The 20244-nt window shown below is 30.1% G+C and overlaps 1 protein-coding gene across 1 annotated transcript in view; it reads left to right on the top strand.

Moving 5' to 3' along the window:
• Positions 1-19032: 19032 nt before the first annotated feature.
• LOC129975899 (uncharacterized) overlaps positions 19033-20244 on the top strand; it is an 85038-nt gene continuing 83826 nt past the window's right edge. The window contains exon 1 of the mRNA XM_056089182.1: positions 19033-19169. The gene's annotated coding sequence lies outside the window, so the exon portion shown is untranslated. The remainder of the gene's footprint in view (positions 19170-20244) is intronic.

Here is a 20244-nt window from a genome sequence, read left to right on the forward strand (position 1 = left end):
TTTGAGAGAATGGGCCGAAAAATCGCCCGTCACGCGATTTTAACATAATTGAATAATACCGTGAGAAAAGCTAGAGTGAGAAGAATGACGGCTGAAGACATACAGAAAGGCAGGAAGCGTTATTTTTGGACCATGTTTGTGTCTATCACCGTCATGTTTGACTGCCTCAAACTCGTAACTGAAACATGTTGACAGTGTTTCTTGCCCGCGGGTACTGTGTTTCAAACAGTTGTAACAAGCGTTGCTTTTAGACTAAGACGCTGTCTCCAGGAAGCAAACACTAATCTTTAAATGAGTACTCGAAATAGATGTCTTTCAGATAGATTCAATCAAAATTCACTGATTTCTTTTACCGTATTAAGAAACTAAAACAGAACCATTTCCTCCTTTTTGATTGCTAAATCGCATAAATGAAATGGAAATAATAAAGAATACTACAACTTGTTTTTTTTTAGCTATTATCTTTAGAAATCTATCAATTATTTAATTTTAATGTCTAAGTTCCGTTATCTTACACATTTGTTTTTTTTTTTTTTGTGAATATTTCTTGATAGAGTTATTAATAATTTTTTAATTTTGATCCTTTGAAGTTGAGAAATAAAGATTATCAGTTAAAAAAACGATAAAGATAAAAAAAAAAGATATTATTCCTCTTAAAATAATCAGTCTTTATCCTTAAACTGTGCAAAATCTGCATATTAATTTTATTCACCCCCCCCCCTTTTTTTTAGATATAGAACCAATAAAATTCGTTTTTTGTTCGAAATTGCATTGGATTTAAGGAAAGAGCTATTTCTCGTATGCAACGTATTATCTTTTTAGACAAAATAATCGGAAAAGGTGAAATAATAAACGAAATTTCTTTATGTTTTAATATAATTTTAAGGAAATTATATGAAATTATTTTTCCATACTTTCTGTTATAGAATAAATCTGTGTATTCCTTTTTAGTTTCATTTCAATTTGATAATTAAAAGTCAATAAGAATTTTTAAAAAACTCGAAATTTGAATACACACAGAGATCTTAGAAAACAAATAATGAATATATTTGCTCAGAATGCAATTTTAATCAACAATAATGTAAAATAAGGTTTAAAAAAATCAATCAATTTTTAAAACTTTAAAAAATGATTATAAATATTTTTGAACCTTTTTAATGTATTTAGCACAAAAGGATTTTTTAAAGATACTTAATATAATTGTATATCAAGGCATATCATTCCAATAATCCTTTGTGTAATTGTTTAAAGCTGTAACTGTGTTCAGATTAAAGTTTTTATAATCCTCGTGTTTTAATACTCTCTCTCACAAATTTAATTTTATTAATGAGCCTTTTTATTCTGAAGTATTTATGACTTCACATTGACGACTAGTTGTCTTTGATATGAACATGCATTTTTTTCCCCTGTCGATATGATTATGTTCTCCTTCGAAATTGATTCCATGAAAGATAGTGCTCACACTTATGATTTAATTCTACTTAACTAAAAGCCAGCTGGAGTGGTCTCTCCCAAATATCCCCGCAGACTCTGTAATAAAGACGAATTTTCATTTTAGAGGCGATTTGATGCAGAACTGCAACTGCAGTCATAAAATCACTTACCAAATTTGATTTATTAAAGTTATTGCGCTTTTCAAATCTCGTTTGCATGGCTCTGAAAACATAGAGCGGCAGAACGCTCTGCACTTTGTCGGATTTGAATCAGAATTTGAAAGGTGTCTACAATACAAATGTTAAACTGTGTATCCAACTTTACCCATTTAGTTCGCTTCGTTTTGCAGTTATCGTGTTAACTTATAAGCGAACAGCTAGACTGACGGACTTCGAATTTTTTTGACCATTGCAATATTTTCTCTACATCTCGTGTACAATAAAATTTCTAAATCTTTTCCGCTTCCCCCTTTTTACTTATCATTCGATTTCTTCCGTCGTAAACTTAATTTTACACATACGTTCGGGCATATTTACTTCTATACTTCTCATTATCCACTATATTTACTTCCATTATCAATAAATGTGTTTATTAATTTTTACATTCATAGGAATTTCATGACGTATTCTCGTCTATTTTTTTTCTGTCTTAGAAAACAACTTTTGATTAAAAGAATCAAATAATGGAGAAAACCGGCTATGATTTAGCCACCATTGCTCCGCCCACTCTTTTTCATTTGCATTATTATCCACAACAATCTTGACTTCAGGATAGATGCTCTAATTTCCTGTGTGGAAATGACGATGATCGGCAGTTGCCAGCCAGTTTGGCGTTCCTTCTATGAAGGCATTGCCTTTCGCCAGGCATCGATCGGGTTTCTTTAATAATACCTTTCTAGCATTCCGTAACTCTGACGAGAGATTAAAATGTCATGGATGAAAAACCTTTTTAGAAATGGCCACGAGCGCACATCTATGGAAAAGCAGGATAATCAACCCAGACAACCATTGATCATTCGAACGATCATCATCCGCGCGACAGCTGAGTTTAGTCTGCGCTGACCATTTATTCTTTGAGGACATCGGGGGCAATGGGTACGCTTTTGGCATCGGGTTTTGGCTTCCAAAAATTCTTAATCTCTTTATAGCGCTGATTCATATTCAAGCAAGCCACGCCCCTAGTTGGTCGCTTTTATCACAGATAACCCAGTTAATCGAGAATAATTTTCTCGCCAAAGGCAGCTGCTGCAACCGACAATCAATCTTTGTTTTTCATAATTACCCAATCCACACTTCTCAGAGGCAATTATTGAGAGAAATGTGCTCAGGAGAATAACTGTGGAGAACATTATGGAAGAATACCCGTTTTGGGTGAGAAGAATAAAAAAGAAAAAAAAAATGGAAATTAGTGGTATATGTTGTAGCATTTGCTCTACTTTATGGTGGAAGATTTGTGCCTGAAAATTTTTTATTAGGTCAAGGTTATTGACTTTTTTCCCTTGCTGATGATTCGTCAAAGGTCCATTAAACTTGAAAGTCGGGAGCCTTAGCTCATGCAATTTTAAATATTTACACAGATGATGGCTACCGATGACGTTCTGCTTGGTTAACTGAATTGATGGAAACCGTGCTGCAAATAGAATCTATGAATTTTTCTAGATTGTTGTCATCTATATAGATATTAATGTGCCTGTGTAGGTATTGATGTAATCTGTGCTTTTAAAATCGTATTACCTCCCCAAATTTATGATATTTTTATAGTCAAATATATTTTTGGTTAAAAAGGATTTGTACCGAAAAATCGCTATGTAAAAGATTGTTTAAAGTATCAGTTACCAGGAAATCTATGTTTTTGTTCTTATACACTATTCCATGTACGAGAAGGACAAAACATTTTTCTTTTAAAAAATAAAACTCTCTTCCTCTTTCATTGATAAATATTAGGGATTGAACAGAAAATACGGATATGATTGTCAATATTTACCATCTTTTTATATATTGAAGTTAATATTTTATCACCAGTATATTCCAACTTCTTCAGGTACATTATTTCAGTTATCTTCTTTTATTAATTAAAAAAAAAGAATAGGCACACTGCTCTGCATTCAAAAGCTTCCAAAAATGGAAGTAGTAGAATATTACTAAAATAGGAATCTGACAATAAAAACTGCAAACCAATTTTGACTTTAATTTTCAAAATTCAAATAAAATTTCATTTTCTGCACATATTTCGATGTTTTAATTTATTAGTTATACTATATTTATGAACTCTCCGTTTAGTTTTCCTTTACGTTTCTATTCACAAGTAATTATGCTAGTCAAAGAATTCTCTTACCATTTTCTCATAGCTCAGGTAACAGCTGCTAGATTTCATATCAAATAGAAATTGCTTCACTCTATACTAGTATAATTAGTTCTTTTTGAGAAATCAAGCATCATAAAATTGAAAACAATTTGTTCTTATTACTTTCTCCATTCATAAGCAAAAGAATGTTTTTAGAACGCAATGCCTCAAAAATTTGCGAAAAATGCTGACACATTTTGTTTTATTTATAAAAAATTCACGTTTGGTTGGCAAAAATAAAATTCTATTCCATTTGTATAAATCGTCTGAAGAATGTTCTTTGGTTGTAAGTTTAATGATCAGTATAAAACATGGTCTCCACACATATAAGTTGTAATCATTGTGAGATAACTCTTCGTTAGTAGATGGAAAGAAAGAAAAAATTGTTACGTGAAGTTTGGTCAGTAAAATTAGTTTTCTTTCTTTCTCTCATTGACAGTTTAACGCGTAGTCTGTAAACGATGAGTATGGCTAATGCTTCTATTAGGACTACTCTGTTATGGAGGAATTATACATAAAGAAGTAGATTAATTTTAGCAAATTATTGCTGAAATTTCACGTGTGAAACAGCAGCGAATACCTAAGAGAAAAACAATTAAAATACCTTGTATATGCACCTATTGCATTATACACATTCCATTACGCGATATTATTTTTCCGGCTGCATTACATAACTAGAATATATTGACAGTTCTTTTGCTGTAAGTACTTTGTATTACATCATATGAATGTTTATAGTTTTATTTTAAAAACATTTACTACGTCTGAGAAACTTGATATAATTCGTCATTATTCAATTCGCCAAAATCATTAGGAACTCGTACGTTTTTTTCAAAGTAAACAAAAAATGAAACGTGTCGACCAACTTCATCTTTCTGTTACGAAAAAAAATCCTTGATTGAGATTTTTTCCTTTCTAATTTGGACTTGTGTCAATCTAAAATTCATTAACAAATCCATTTCCTCCATTCTGAATGTTACAAAAGACTTTCATAAAAGGATGGAACTAAACTACACTAAACTTTTTTTAAAAAACATTTCCATTCTAGAAGAGTATAAAAATCATGTGCCAAAAGTTGAGTGACAGAATAAAAGTCATCTTTTTCAATTACAAAAAAAAAAAAAAAAAAAAAAAAAAAGCAAACATTTTTAGTTTTAAAATCATGTGTTTTCAACAAAATAAACTAATATTTGAATTTCGCGCATATGAAGATGAAACTGCATTTACATCCTCTGACAAGATTTCTTAGTGGGAAAAAAATCTGAGTTATCTTATAAAGCATTAAGGCCATTCTCCCCTAGCCTCTTTTGAATGCAAAGTATTACTTGTTTGTGTAACTTCATAACATAGTGAAGATCGAATATGGAAAGATTTCCTTGTCACAGATCCCCATAGTCGATGTAAAAGGCATAAAGGCTAGCTTCCATACATTTGGTTTGTTGCATTTCTAAATTATTACATACGTTTTCACCAACAGAGAAACTCCTCTTACAGATTTGGTCCAAAATTTTATACGATTTATAATTTTAGTGATGAAACAATATGCCAATTTCATTCTCGTGCCTAGCGCTTTCTATTACAGCTTGGTATTTATATATACAGAAGGATAGACAGACTTTCTATTAACGAATATTTTACAAAATATAATATTGGTCAATGATTTTAGCCTAAAGATTCATTTTCGACTATTCATTCTTATATGGAATTTTCGAATTTAATCACTTACTGAAAAAGACACAAATATATAACCAAAAAATATACTTTTTGATTACGGTGATTCTAAATTATCTGTTTCATCAGCGTCCCGAGCTTAAATTTTTTGACGATTGTAATAATTTCTTTTTGCAAGAAAATAAATTCAATGAATGACTACAGAAAATGATTGAATGCAGTGATCTATCTAACCATGAAGCATTCCCTTGATTAGTTCTGAGCACCAAATATTCCTTAAGCCTACTCGCTCTGTATATCTGTGCTCAGTTTGGTATCAATTTATAGTATTTTATCAAATCTGCCTAAACTGCATATTTTATTTGGTAAGTGAGCTCGTCAGTTCTTGCATAATTTCAATACCAGTATCGCTATGTAGATTACGATGTCTGTTTACTGTATTTAAAAAATATATATATGATCTCACTTTCCGAAATCTTGATACAATTATTAACTCATATTTCATCCTTACACTTATTTACTATTACATTTGGGCAAAAAGTAATTATAAATACTATTCTTCCATAGCAAAATTGTGCTACGGATATTTTGAAATATATCCTTTTTTTTTTTTTAATATTATAAAAGACAACATCGTGACCATTACAAATGGAGCCGGTCCTTGTTATTTATTCTATTAGCATCCAAAATTTGAATAATTTTATGCCAGACTGATGAAAATTTAATTGAATTTTCTGAGTTAAATGTTTTAAATTCTTTTTTAAACAATGTATTATTTTATTTAAACATAATTCAAAAATTCCGTTTCTCAAAATCTTAAGAAAGGAAAACATTTCTCACGCTCTTTTGTTTCATTTCTGCAGTTTTCTTGATGACGCTTTTAATGCAAGATCATGAAATGTTGTGGAAAATAAAACTCGTGACTCGTAATTCTCATGTTTTCTCAATATCAGTCCTATTAATACTGAAGTTTATTAAAGTGAAAATTATAAATCCCTTTTCTTTAATTCACTTGCCAAAAGGAAATTTGATTAGCACATTAATATAAAGCATAGCATATTAGCAATAGTAAGTTTAGCACACTGGCATTAAATAATTGTCAAGTGAAAATTACAAATCCTTTATCTTTAATTCACTTGCAAAAATCGAATTTGAATAATACATTAATACAATGCTTCATTTTGAAATTCTTGTATTAATATTTAGATTTTTTTTTATCCTATTTTAAAAGCGAGACAAATGTTTCTTATGTTTCAGATTACTAGGGTGTTTTCAAATTAAACTTCATGCATGGGATACCATAAGGCTTCATGTGTTCCTGGTGCCAAAGGAAATTTAGATATGGCTCTTTAATTTTATATGCAAAGTCGCCAAATTTGTAGACTCCTACATATACAGTTTATTTTCGAACCTTTTACTTCGTGGGGAGTTTAATTGCCATGTTATCATTGCAGTGCTTGGAAACCAGTTTAAGGTGAGAACCAAATGACGTTTTCATCACGAAAATTCCTTTTCGTTTGCAACTTAATTGCAGATTATCAGTTCTCCCGAGAAAAAAAAATAAGAGTAAAGATGCATTGAAAAGATAACAAGTTTTTACCGTTGTAAGAAAAACACATTTATGATCAAACTTTCACAATATTTTGAATACTGTTTACTGAGGTTTTGACATAAATATATGACATGATTCAACTTCTATTTACGATAAAAATGGAGACAATATCATCGTTCTGAGGTGACCTAGGATTCAATTTGCAAAGAATGAAATGAAATACCAGCTTCTCCTATTTTCTGTGATTTAAAATCGTAGGGACATTTCATTGCCACATTTTAATTAGTAACAGTTTTTTAATCTTTTCTATTAAAAACCTCTAGTTTAGTTTAGAGCTTAAAAGAATTTCTTTTATAATGATCTTTTACAAAATATACTGAAGATATGTTAACTGTTAAGAAATTTGAGTTGAAATTGGGAAGCTATGTGAATTTTTGGTTTCTTTTCAACCAAATTTTGGTTTTCTTTTCAAATATTTTTATCTAAATTTATTTTTTCCAATCTTGTATAGATAGAACTTCGTAAGTGAGCGTTTATTCATTAGAGTTTTGAAATTTTAACACACTGGTGTGCTTTCTCGGTAACAATGCAATATTTTAATATTTTCAAAATTTGGTTATGAATGGATCATTCATTCAGTTAAAGTGATATTTGTCAACAGGTCTTTCCTTTGATAACGAATTTGAGAAAAAAAATTAGCTTAAGATTAAAAACTAGAAGAAAAACTAAAATGGTACATATAAATACATTTAAATAGTAAATTAATGAATGCACTAATAAAAGGATATTTTTAAAAATAGAGTTTAATGAAATCTATTTCTGATATCGCTTTTGCTTCCTATGTTAACAAAATCAAAAATATTGCTGTTGCATTCTATAATCTATACTTATATAAAGCTCAGTGTGTGTGTGTATGTGTGTGTGTGTGTGTGTGTGTGTGTGTGTGTGTGTGTGTGTGTGTGTGTGTTGGCGCTCTACAGGCCAGACCGTTTGACCTACAGCTACCAAATTTAGTACATGTATATCTTGGAGGGCGGGAATGTGCACCTGGGGTTCCTTTATTTGAATTTTTAATTAGAATTTTAATTAATAATTAAAAACTAACTTTCCCGCCAAAAAATCTTTCTATTTTCCCTATTGCCAAATGAGTAAGGCTCATTTGGCAATGAGGCTAGGCTCAACATTTTTTGGCCGATTATTTCAAATGATTCTGTTTAGTTTCTTAATGTTTGATGCATTTAAAGTTAAATATTGTTAATGAATCGATTTCAGATTCATTCTGAAGTACTTTTGAATTAAAATAAAACAGAATAAAGGAAATTAAAGAATTCTAATATGCATGCCGTTACCCCAACTGGAGTAGAAAATTCACGCATTTGTGTTACCATAATTGGCGTTGAAAATTCACGCATGCGCATTATGTTCTGATTGTTGACAACGGATACGGGCTTGGTTTTGAAGGCTTAATATGTTTTCGACAGATTATTTCAAACGATTCTGTTTATTTTTTTATTTTTTGATGCATTTAAAACTAAACATTGTTAATGAATCGATCTGTTCATGATGAATGAAAAATTTTGTTGAAAACTTCTTGAGATATTATATAAATTAAGAAAAATATTCTTTAGTGCCCATAAGGTTTAAATACTCAGAGACTCTGTTTTCAGTACTCATATTTAAAAAAAAAATGCTTCGTTTCAGTTAAAAAAAAAATTATATTTATTGCAGTTTAATCATTTCCACTTTAATTTAAAGCATAAATTCTACGGGAGCTAATAGAAAATTAGAGAGATACATATTACGTTATGGCTGAAGGCCTTTATAATATTATGAGTGAATTATATGACTATTAAAATTTGAAGTTTTAAAATATTTTTAAGAAGAAGAAATTAAAATGGGAGTTCTATAAAATATTTAATTATTAAAATTTTAACGTGTATTAAGATTGGCCAACCGGCTGGTCGTCAAAGGCGGCTAGTAATTAATAAGCTAAAGACATCAGATTGTTTTCAGTGACCTATGAAAATAAGAACACCTTCAACTTTAAATCAATTAAATTCTTCATTCAATTCTGCTTTTGTGAGGAATATTTTTATTAACTTAATTAATAGAAGATGGTATTTAAAATGTTTCTGTTATAATATTCACAATAAAAACTGCATACTCATAAGAAATTGGAAGACTTTCTAAGAAAGCTATACATGCTTTATCATTTAAGCTTCAGACACTTACTTAACATCCTAATCATCCTATTAAGTACATTATTTTATTTAACATTTGAGATGCAAGTGATTTTTTTCTTTAGATTAATTGATACGTCGTTCTAATAATAAATTTACGTAGTAAAATTTCTGCAACACTATGCTTTTCGATACCGGAGGCTTTCAGGTTCGAGACCCAATTCCATCGAAGAACAGTCATGTAAGCGGGACTGGTGCACGTTAAATCTGTCGAGGGCAAACTTCCTCCCCCTGGCGTGGTGTGAAAGTTTGGAGTGGTGGGTACTAGCTAAGGTGTTGTCCTCATCATCTGACCGAAGTTCAAATTTACGAGGTCCGTCTTAAAATAGCCCTAGTGTTGCTTTAAAACGGAACGTTAATATAACTAAACTAAATTAAACTAAACGCAACTCTATTCTCTAGTGCATCACGACACAATATACGAAGGTTTGATTTTCTTTTATTTATTGAATGAGGCAACTAAGAAAGCTATTTTATTGAGAATTGACCCTTAGCAAATGACTAAAAGCACCTCGACAAAGAGACCGTCTAATAAAACTGTTATCTTTAACAAAGCAATTATCACATTTCCGTCCCTCTTAATAAATACTGGATTGCAATATGCATTCAACTATAATTGTATATTTAATCGGTATGATAATGAATTATTGATGTTTAAAATGCAAATTAATGAATACTTCTGAGAAAATTTTCTTTTAAAGCAATTCAATTTTTTTGTCACTTTAGGAAATTTTTGTATCGAGTTTGTTTATATTCGGTAATATTATGCTCCATTATGCATGTGAATCTTTAAGTGCAAATGTAAAAGCGCATAAATTTGCTAAAGAGAGCATATATTTTTATTCGATTAAAGATATCAGGAATCTTTGCACAGGCGCTGAAAAGAAGCAGTTAATTTTGATCAGTTGAAAATAGTAAGCTTAACGTTTTAGTTCTTTCATACATTAAAGCAAAATTTCACCAAATTTTAATTAATTTAACACACTTTCGATCAACAGCATTAGAAATTTTTTAAATCGCTCCCGGCATATTTATCGTTTTGTAAATTTAAATTAATCTTATTGAAAAGTTATTTTTAAAAAAACTTTAAATTTGTCAAAATAAATTTTCAATAACTTCTTCGCATACAATAACGTGTCTGGGCTTACGCATCTTATTATTTGAATATTTAATTTTAAATCCTAAATTAAATGTAAGCATCAAAAAAGTTAAAATGCAGAAATCACATAACGCATCAATATCTTAAAACCTCTTATATTATTATAAGAATTAAAATAATAATAAATGACCCAAATAGGGTGTGTCATTTTTTAGGACATTAAACAAGTTCATAGGTCAAGGGTTTAAAGACTGTTACTTAACTTGTTCGCCAGGTGAAACGAATAGAACAAAAATTAATTGTCCGGTTAACAGATTAAAATGAATTGCTCTTTGACTTCTGATGACTTCTGTCTCGGATGAGATACATTTCAACATTTCGCTAAAATAAATCTTCATGAAGACCGCCACTCAGAAGCGTCAGTTTTCATTGATTTCTCACAGTTGGCGACATCATACTTCAGAGCAGATTCTTTTGTATAAATAAGAGCAACCAAAATTGAGCTTGATCCCCAGTATATATTGCGTTTACTCCTGGATATTTCTCGTTGTTCCATTTGGCATTGATTCGCGGATGGATTTCGATGAAAATTCCGAGATGTTCAGTAGCGGCCGCATAAAATTGATCGCTTGGCAGTCTCTGCATTCCAGAAGGTGCGCTCCACGAGGTTAGAATCGGGTCAGGTTGGCGAAGGTGAGCTCCGTAAAAACAACATTCCAACCTCTTTTAGCTTTCCCACGATTTGGGGGCAGGGTGCCCGTGACTCGGTGGAGTCTCCTTTTTGCATCCTCGAAATTCACGCTGTGCCCGGTGATTGGGGCACCTCGGGACGTAAAAAGTAAATGCAAAACGGGTGATTAGGGATGCTCTTTCAGAGGAGAATTGAGATATTCGGGAGTGGCGGAGAGGTACAAATTAACTGCTGAATGCAAAATGTCAAGTTTTGGCTTCTTTTTTTAATGGACCGTATAAAACATATTTTCAAATTTGAAGGCGAAAGAGATGTGTGGTTGTAATTTAGATACATGCTTGAGGTAATAATCCATCAGCACAAGCACGTGTTTTTTTTTTTTTTTTTTTGATCAACCAACCTTTTTCTTTTGTTTAAAAATTTTAGGAATTCATAAAAATTTACTCTTGTAACTTCCTATACATCCGTGGCGGAGCTAAAAGAAGAAGATTAGAACAGCAGAAATCAATGAAAATGTTTCATTTTTTAGAATGGAAGTTAAATTGACCCATGCATGTGCTAGCGTTTCAGATTCATTTAACATTATGGCATTTGACATGAGAAGAACGTGAACAGCAAAAATCTTTTCTCATGTGTTCCTACTGATAATAAAAATGATGATAGCCCAGATTTCTCAAATACAGATGACATTTTGGAAAGTGATTATCGTACAGAATTAGAAACAAAACGCAGTTTGAGACGCAGGGGCCATTTTTTGGGGGGGGGGAGGGGGGCTGAGCTGCGCCAAGCATATGGTTAAAGTATCTCATTCAGAGTAATTCGAAAAGGTCTTACAAGTGAATTAAATAATACAGTAAAGATCACTTAAAATTAATAAATAGCCTTGAAACATATAACTGATGTAAGCATAATGTTCAATATTATGTATATTATTTGAATATCAATAGATTTCTCTGAGACATATACTATACAAATTGCATTTTAATTTTTGTCAGAAAGGTTAGAGGCAGATATAATCATTCTAAAAGAAAATTATAAGCAATTTAAAATATTACTTAAATTCTAAGTATCGATTATTTTTTATCATTAAAAGTGTCGATTAATTTTTATATCAATCAAACGAGGAAATAAAAAATATTGAATGAAATTATATGCAATAGTTCTCTAATAAGTGGAATTAACTGAAATCTGATAACTGAATTATCATATCATTAACGAGAAAAAGCTTATTCTTATGAAAGAAAGTGAAATTTGTTTATAGCTTATTAGTTTAATGATAATGAAAATAATTTTGTTTATATTTTGAATCTTATCTTGCACAAAACATAAATAGAAAAAAATTTCTTTTCTGACTTTTTAAAATTTAATTTTTTAATTGAATTACTTGAAAATAAAATTTTTAAAATTAGTCCGCTGATTTATTGGCCGAAACATTTATTTTCATATTTAAAGTAAACATATCTTTTTTTTTCTCCCCCTTGCCACTTCCTTATAAAAATTCTGAGCATGTATTTAATCTTGTAAGAATATACATAAATTCAATACAACTCGAAGATAACGAGCTCACCTCTGTTTCCAGAAAATAAATATTAATAAAGAACAAGCATCCGAAATGCCTTCATTACACCTTAACAAACCCGGAATCTTCTTGAGAATAATCCCCCCCCCCCCACACAAAAAAAAGAAAAGAATCTATCAATTTTTCTATTTTTAGATCTCTGTCTCAAGTTGAAGAACGAGATTTTTCAGCGATTAACCGAATGAGATAACTCTCCCCTAGAGGCAAAAGCAGACAGGTTTCCCACATACGGAAATCGTCTGAGAATAAAAACTCCATTTAGGACGCAAAGGCGAAAGAACTGTGCTCGCCGGTACTCGTGTTTCAAAACAGACGAGAACAGGTTTCGTTACACCCCCTCCTCCGTTTGCTAATGTCACAAATAATTCCTTTTCTTCGGCTTTTATTAGATTTTAACGAGTTTATGTTACAAGCATGTTTATTGTAAAGAAGGTAAAAAGTTATTTTTGGAAAATAACACGTATAATTTTCGGCTGTTACCTTGAAAAAGAATAATTTCATCTGTCATTATGCTGATGGTCATTATTTTTAAATCCTACTCTTTCGAAATAAGAGTTATTAGGGTTGAAAAAATAAAATGGCAATGTTACACGCGAAAATTGTGTAAAAAGAAATAAAACGTTTCACATAATTTCAGATGAATATTACTTTTTCTTCTAGTACCACTTGAAAGTTCAAACCAATTTAACTTTCTTCAAAAAATTATTTCAGCTGATTTTAAGGAAATATTTATCTTAATGTCATTTCTGTCGACAGAACATTCAATCAGAAGGTTAGAACCATCACTAATTGAATATTAAACCAACGGCAGTGGAACCCCAAAACATTCTCTCATACCCTGTAATGAAGGTGTTGCCAGAAACTATATATTAAAGTTGTGTACTTCGTAATGCAGATTAAAGGAAATCGGTATTTGAGTATTAATTGCATAGCACAGGTGAAAATAATCACGAAATATTTATTTATTTATTTATTATTGATGTTGACTTCAGATGAGAAAAATAATTTACTGGATTCAGCATGGCTAATTCTCTCCTGTGATTGGCAACAAAATTGCGCGAATCTTAAGAATGTTCGGAGGCATAATCCACGGATTAAAAGAAGGCAAACAATCGTAGACCTAAGTATTAGATGCACAGCACATCTCTACTTATAATAAAGATGAATGTGTGTGTACCTGTCTGTTTTCCGAGCTCTGTAGGCTGCACAGTTTGACCTAGAGTTACCAAACTTGAAGCGTAACTCTGAAAAAGAAGAATGTTCATCTTAGAAAATTGTGATTAGAATTTTAACTAATTAAAAATTAAGCAAAATTTTAACGGTGAAACTTTTATATATATTATATAATATATATATATATATATATATATATATATATATATATATATATATATATATATATATATGAAACTTTTCTGTTGAAGGCTATGGGTAAAGGGGAATTCAAAAGAATGGAAACAATGAAAAGTGCCCAAACTCTTCAAATCAAAATTCATTTGTACTCTTTAAACGATATATTTTTTGATAGTAGTAAGTAAAAAATGTTGGATAGATAAGCATTTATTTTGGATTGAATTTTTTTTAATAATGACGGTTGTTCAAATTTCCATCTTCTTGCAGAAATTTTAAAAAATTGTTAAATAATTTATTGAAATTGATCGAATGATTTCTTTAATGTATTATCCTTTCCTTTGATGCGCAGTCACAAGATTTCCTCTTTCCTCACTGATGCATACTATTTGTTGATAATTTCAGTTCTTACACCTTGGTTATCTTCATAAATTTAAATCAGTTTCCTCTGTTTGCGCTCATTTTTGCATAAATCAATTCAAACTATTCAAATCGCGAGTTGCTCTACATCGTTGGGTCGTTTAAGATTTCCTTCTGAATTATTTATAATCCGATCAAGAAAGAACAGGAAGGCACTCCGGATGATACAATCGGTCTTTAATCAAACTTAGATTCGATGACACCACCAAATCAATAAAAGGTGAAAAAAATATATGGCAAAGAGGAAGGCAAGCCTTCCAAGTGTTCAGTTCTACTTCTTTAGTATAGAAATATTTTTAGAAAATTAAAATTTTATCATATCAATTATAAATCGGAGCGATATTAGTAATTTTTTTCGAAGATATTAATAATTTTTTTTGTGACTATCATCATTGCAATATCTTTTCTATAACTTATATACTATTAATATATGGTTTTGCAAATTAAAAGGAATCGATTATTGCCAAGTTATAGTCGTATGAATAATGCTGCTGACTATGTCGAATTGCAATTAAGGACTCGTTGTTTTATGCTATGCTTTCAAAGCAGTTTCATCTCTTTCAACCGCAGTCGTGTGGCTCTTTAGATGTGTTTGATATGAAGTTTTATAAATAGATTCTTCCTGCCTATTCGACTTGGAATAAACGATCAACAATAAGACCTAAAAAAAATTACATTTTAATTCTTATTAAATATTTTCTTTTTTCGAAAAATAATTTTTAAACCATTTTGTGCGATTTTTTAAAAAAAGTTTTGTCGGATGAATTTTATAGTATGATTTTTCTTGTGGCTCAATATTAAGTCTGTGCTTTAGGATCAAAGGATCACAAATTCCAGCTCAAATTCTAAAGATCATTGGCGGAGCACGATGTAATAAATAATGAAATCCAACGTCGGGGACACAAAGTTCTCAAGTGAGAGTGATGTCGATGTTTAGAGATTGATGTTGGTAAGAAGTAGTTCTCGTCTTCTGACCAGAGTTTGCAATCTGAACGCAAGTTTCAAAATGTTTCGTGGAATTTGAAAACGGAACGTTATGCTAACAACAATAAACAGATTTTTAAAAAACTCATAAAAAACAACTCGGTCTCCAATTCTGAAGTCAATTAATCAGTTTTATTCTTCCAGTTATAAAACTGATTAAAATTAGCGAAAAAAGGATTATCAAATATCCTCATTTCAGTTAAAGTGAGACGTTGAGAAAACGGAATGGCGGCACATCCGGTAGAAATCAGGAAGTCCTCCTACTTAATAGAAAACAAGGAAATATTTAATTGGCCATACGGATAAACATGAATCAAATATCGGCTCGATTTCATTCCTCAAACAATGGAGCTGAGATTTCAGATAATTGAATTCATACGCTCCCACCAACCTATAAACATTAATTATGCTTTTTCCTACCTACATAGATAGGAAGGAATGGGAAATATGAGACAGATTTGTATTGTTTTCGCTTCTACTCTCACGAGCCATTTAATTGCTTCGGATCATTGCTTGACATTTATCAGTCATTTGTAACATTTTAGGCGGCATTTCGAAAACAATTATCTTATATTTACTATACAGTTCGCCTGAGAGATTACCACAAAAGATTATATCAAATAGAATATTGATTACTAAATTCGAAAGGAAAGTGTGATTTCTCTGAAATAATCGAGCAAATCTTTGAAAATGGCGAAGAAATTATTGCTTTCGTTATTTATTGCAAATGAATAATTTAATAAAATTAATTAAATAATTTGATATTTGTGGCTCGCTTAAAAAATAATTTTAAATTTCAATTCAAGCCACATTATTCTAACAATCTTACATCTATGTTCTTTACATTTCACATTCCTAACAAATCGACTCTCAGGATGTAGTTCTCAATATCTAATGCATGATATGACAGTCAACAGAGGCAATCGACAATTTCAACGTTAAATCATGTCCTTAATTTCACTCCCAGAAGCATTTCAGCAGGATTAAAAATGCCGAAAAAAACCACTGAAGAATAGTAAACATGGCCAACAACCTACTGAACAATATACTTTCTAGCTTAAAAGATTTTGTTCACAAATGGTACAAAAAAAAATGATAAAATAAAATAAAAAGTAAAATTTATTACGATATTACCACAGTCTTCCTTCCTTAATCACAGTATCGTCATTCCTTAACTTTCAGTAATAGAAGAGAAGAATCAATTAAATAATCGTATAAAAATTGTAAAATAGTTTAAATTTGTTCGTAACATTCAAAAGTATTGTTGCAAATTATCCATAACAAAATATTTAAACATTTGTTAAAGTTAAGAATAAAACTGGAAGGCAATTAAATTGAAATTATTGAAAATATTTTTTAAAATTTTTTTGTAATGATTCAAATGATTTTTGTAAGGTAATACTTTTGACAATTAATGCGAAAAATTTTTTTAATTAAATATATTTTTCAGTAGAATTTCAAATAAATATTTATTTTATAGTGTTTCTCGTCATATTTTAGAAACAAATATCAACAGCCCACAATCATTATTCAATTCACTTTAATTCTCTTACTTAATTTTTAAAAATTCTAAAAAAACATATCCATTAGAATCAAGCTTTAAAAACAAATTAAATGTTTTAAAAAAATCATGAAAAAAAATTGAACAATGATTGCTTTTACAACTTATTGCACTTCTTGCACATCTGCAAAGCTAAAGCAGATTGCAAATCAAATGTTATATTAACCCTTTTTGAAGGAACAAAAGGTTTATTTAAGGATGTTAAGAGGAGAAAGATGACGCCTGATCCAACATTGTATCTACAATCTTACAAATTACACCAGCGAAAGGACATTTGACCATCAATGTCAGATTAAGCATGCACTAATCCTCCAACAGGAGTTTACTTGTGCAAAAGGATTGTAATCTCATGAAAGATCATCTGAAATCGGATAAAACCTGAGGTTCAGTCCAAAGCATTTTCACTCTGCGAGCAAAATCGCTGAGTAGGCATGGTACGTATAAATAGAGAAAAACAGCATTTTGTTTCCTCTGTAATGAAAGGAAAAAGCAGAAATTGATATCCTTCTCCGTTCTTTCAGAATATATATATATATATATATATATATATATATATATATATATATATATATATATATATATATATATATATATATATATATATATATATATATATAATAATTTCTTTTCTTAAAATGTTTTCTTTGGTTTTAATCTTGAATCCTTTCTCTTTAGATATTCGCTTGTAAAATAAGGTTAGTGTCTCTCTGATAATTGTTTCCAGATATGAAAATGAAAATATTGCGGGGAATAATTTTGGATCAGTGCTCATTCATTGATTGAATTAAATTGTTCAATTAATGCTATTTATTAAAATGCAAAGAATTTCATACTGAATAGGGGAATTTTCTTTCAATAAAATTAAAAATGTTTTATTTAATATTTTTTGCAGCTTTATTCTTTCCTGAATCATGATCTGTAGTTAACTTTGATGTTAAGTCTAAATATGACTTGCAATATAAATAATTGCCAAAAAAGTCTCATTGCAATATAAATATTTGCAAACTTTTTTAAAATTTTTATTTTATTTAAAATAATAATCATTAAACATATAATGTATAAAAAAGAAATTTGGAAGATTTGCTTACAAAATGCGTGCCTATTTTTCTGTGTTCATAATAATTCTTTTCAAATAAAATAAGATGTTAACTAAAGCTTTTTTTGAATTAAAAATATTTTTAATATAAAAATAAAAATAAATAGAATATATTTTTGCCTTGAAGTAATATTTTCTCTGCGCATCGGATATAATCTAATTGTTTTTCTAAGCAACGATAGCAATATGATATAATTTTATGCATTTTATTCTACTATTATCAAATGAACCCATCATTAATAACAGAGTCCTCTGCAAAATTCAATTTTCTTTCAATAATTTAATTTGGATTTTCACAGCAAAACATTTCTTCCCCGCAGTGAAAACAACTTCCTGCAACAACTTTCAATCTGGCTGAATTCCTAACAATTATTTTTCAAGTAGAACATTAGAACATAATCGAATAGGAAAACATGTCCTTCCTCCCCACACCCCTCCTTATCCTTTATTATGATGCGGTCATGGCGTGCTTTAGCAGGTCAGAGATCTGCTTGCCGGTTGGGAGCCCCTGATTGGACACCGCCATTTTTCAGGTACAGGTAGTCCACTCTAAGAGTGTGGCGCATGCGCGGAACCACCTGCTTGCTTCAGACACAAGTGAATTTGGACAGTAAATACTTGCGCATTGCGCATGCTTGTAGTCTTCCAAAAAATGAAAACCAGTTTTTAACTATTGTGATTTTCAAACATTTTCGGACTCTTTTATTTTATCTCAACAATTTTGCTGATACGTTTAATCTTTATAGCACCTACTACAAATATTCCAAAATTGCGAAAATAAAATTTTTTCCTCCGTTGATCTCATTCCATTCTCGTCTCATACAGAACAAAAAAGAAAAGGAGATAAATGTCTAAAAAAATCCCGCTCGTATTTTAAATGAATTAGAATTATTGTAGGCAAGCAGTTTCGATTGAAGATGAATTTCCGCAAATATTCCGGTTTCCACTGAAAAGATCTTTCAAGCATGCGCTGCATTGCAGTCTTTACTGCATTGTTCCACTCTTTCGAAGGCTAATTCATCTTATGGAATCTTCTCTTCTGTTGTGTGCCTATAACCCATTCATCCCTACAGAGAGTTTCCACTACCGCAAGCGAGGAATTATACAATAACAAATCGGATTGGATGTTTTTTTAACCCTGCAAAGCAGGTGAGCTTTTTAAGTAAATTTTTCTAATCCTAGTTCTTTCAGTGGGACGTTTCAATATTAGATATGCCGGCGGCGGTCGGGCGATATTCTTAATCTGAAAGGATTGACCAGTGGAGAGTCACGGAGTTTTGGATGTACAGTTTCGTTTTCAATTATAAAGAGAAAAGCTTTTTTAATTTTAAAATATTTCCACGGTTTTGCAAGATATTTTTTTCCAATTATTATTATTATTTATTTTATAAAAAAATATTGCGTTTAGATTTAGAAAAAAAAAAAAAAAAAAAAAACGTGTTTGCTTTATGTCAGATTTATCGTAAAGTTAGTTTTTGTTTAAAGCATAATGCATTCCACGCAGACTATGAAAACTAAATATTAAAAGGCGAAAACATTGTATTTATATTGAATAAATTACGAATAAAAAATGTAAGTAGCATAATTCTAATATTTATTATCCCAATGAAGTCTAATTCTTCTGTTTACGTTCATTAATTTTTACATTTCTTAAATATATTATATATTAATCAATCAGGAAATTTAAAAATAAATTAACATAAATTAATATTTTAATTTTTTTTATCCTTGCCGTCAAAGCTTTTTATTTTATTTATTTATTTATACCTTTTAATAACTTAATAAATATATCAATTCAGAATAAAATATTTCGCGTAAAACTACTCAAAATTTATATGCTATCATTCAATACAAATTTGTATTATTGCTATTGATATTTCATTCAGATGTGTTTTCATTGATCAGATTCTCTGTTATTTAAATTTAATATTTGCAATGGAATGACGGAAATCAAAATAAGTTATTTCTTCACGTCATCAGAATGCATCTAAATTCTGTCATATTAAATATGAAAACACGAAAGTTAATTTTATTTTCTAAAAGATGCCAAGATTTTTATGTTGTGTAGAAGATAGAAAATATGCGAGATTTTGTATGGCTCGTTTACTCTTTTCATTAATAATTTGCAAAATTAGAATCAGATTTTTCTCGGAACGCGAATATTAGAGCGTGAAATGAATTTAAATTTAATATGAATTTAATAATGTTTCACATACCTCTTGAG

This window comes from Argiope bruennichi, chromosome 1 (genome assembly GCF_947563725.1).
Source record: "Argiope bruennichi chromosome 1, qqArgBrue1.1, whole genome shotgun sequence".
Classification (NCBI taxonomy): Eukaryota; Metazoa; Arthropoda; class Arachnida; order Araneae; family Araneidae; genus Argiope; species Argiope bruennichi.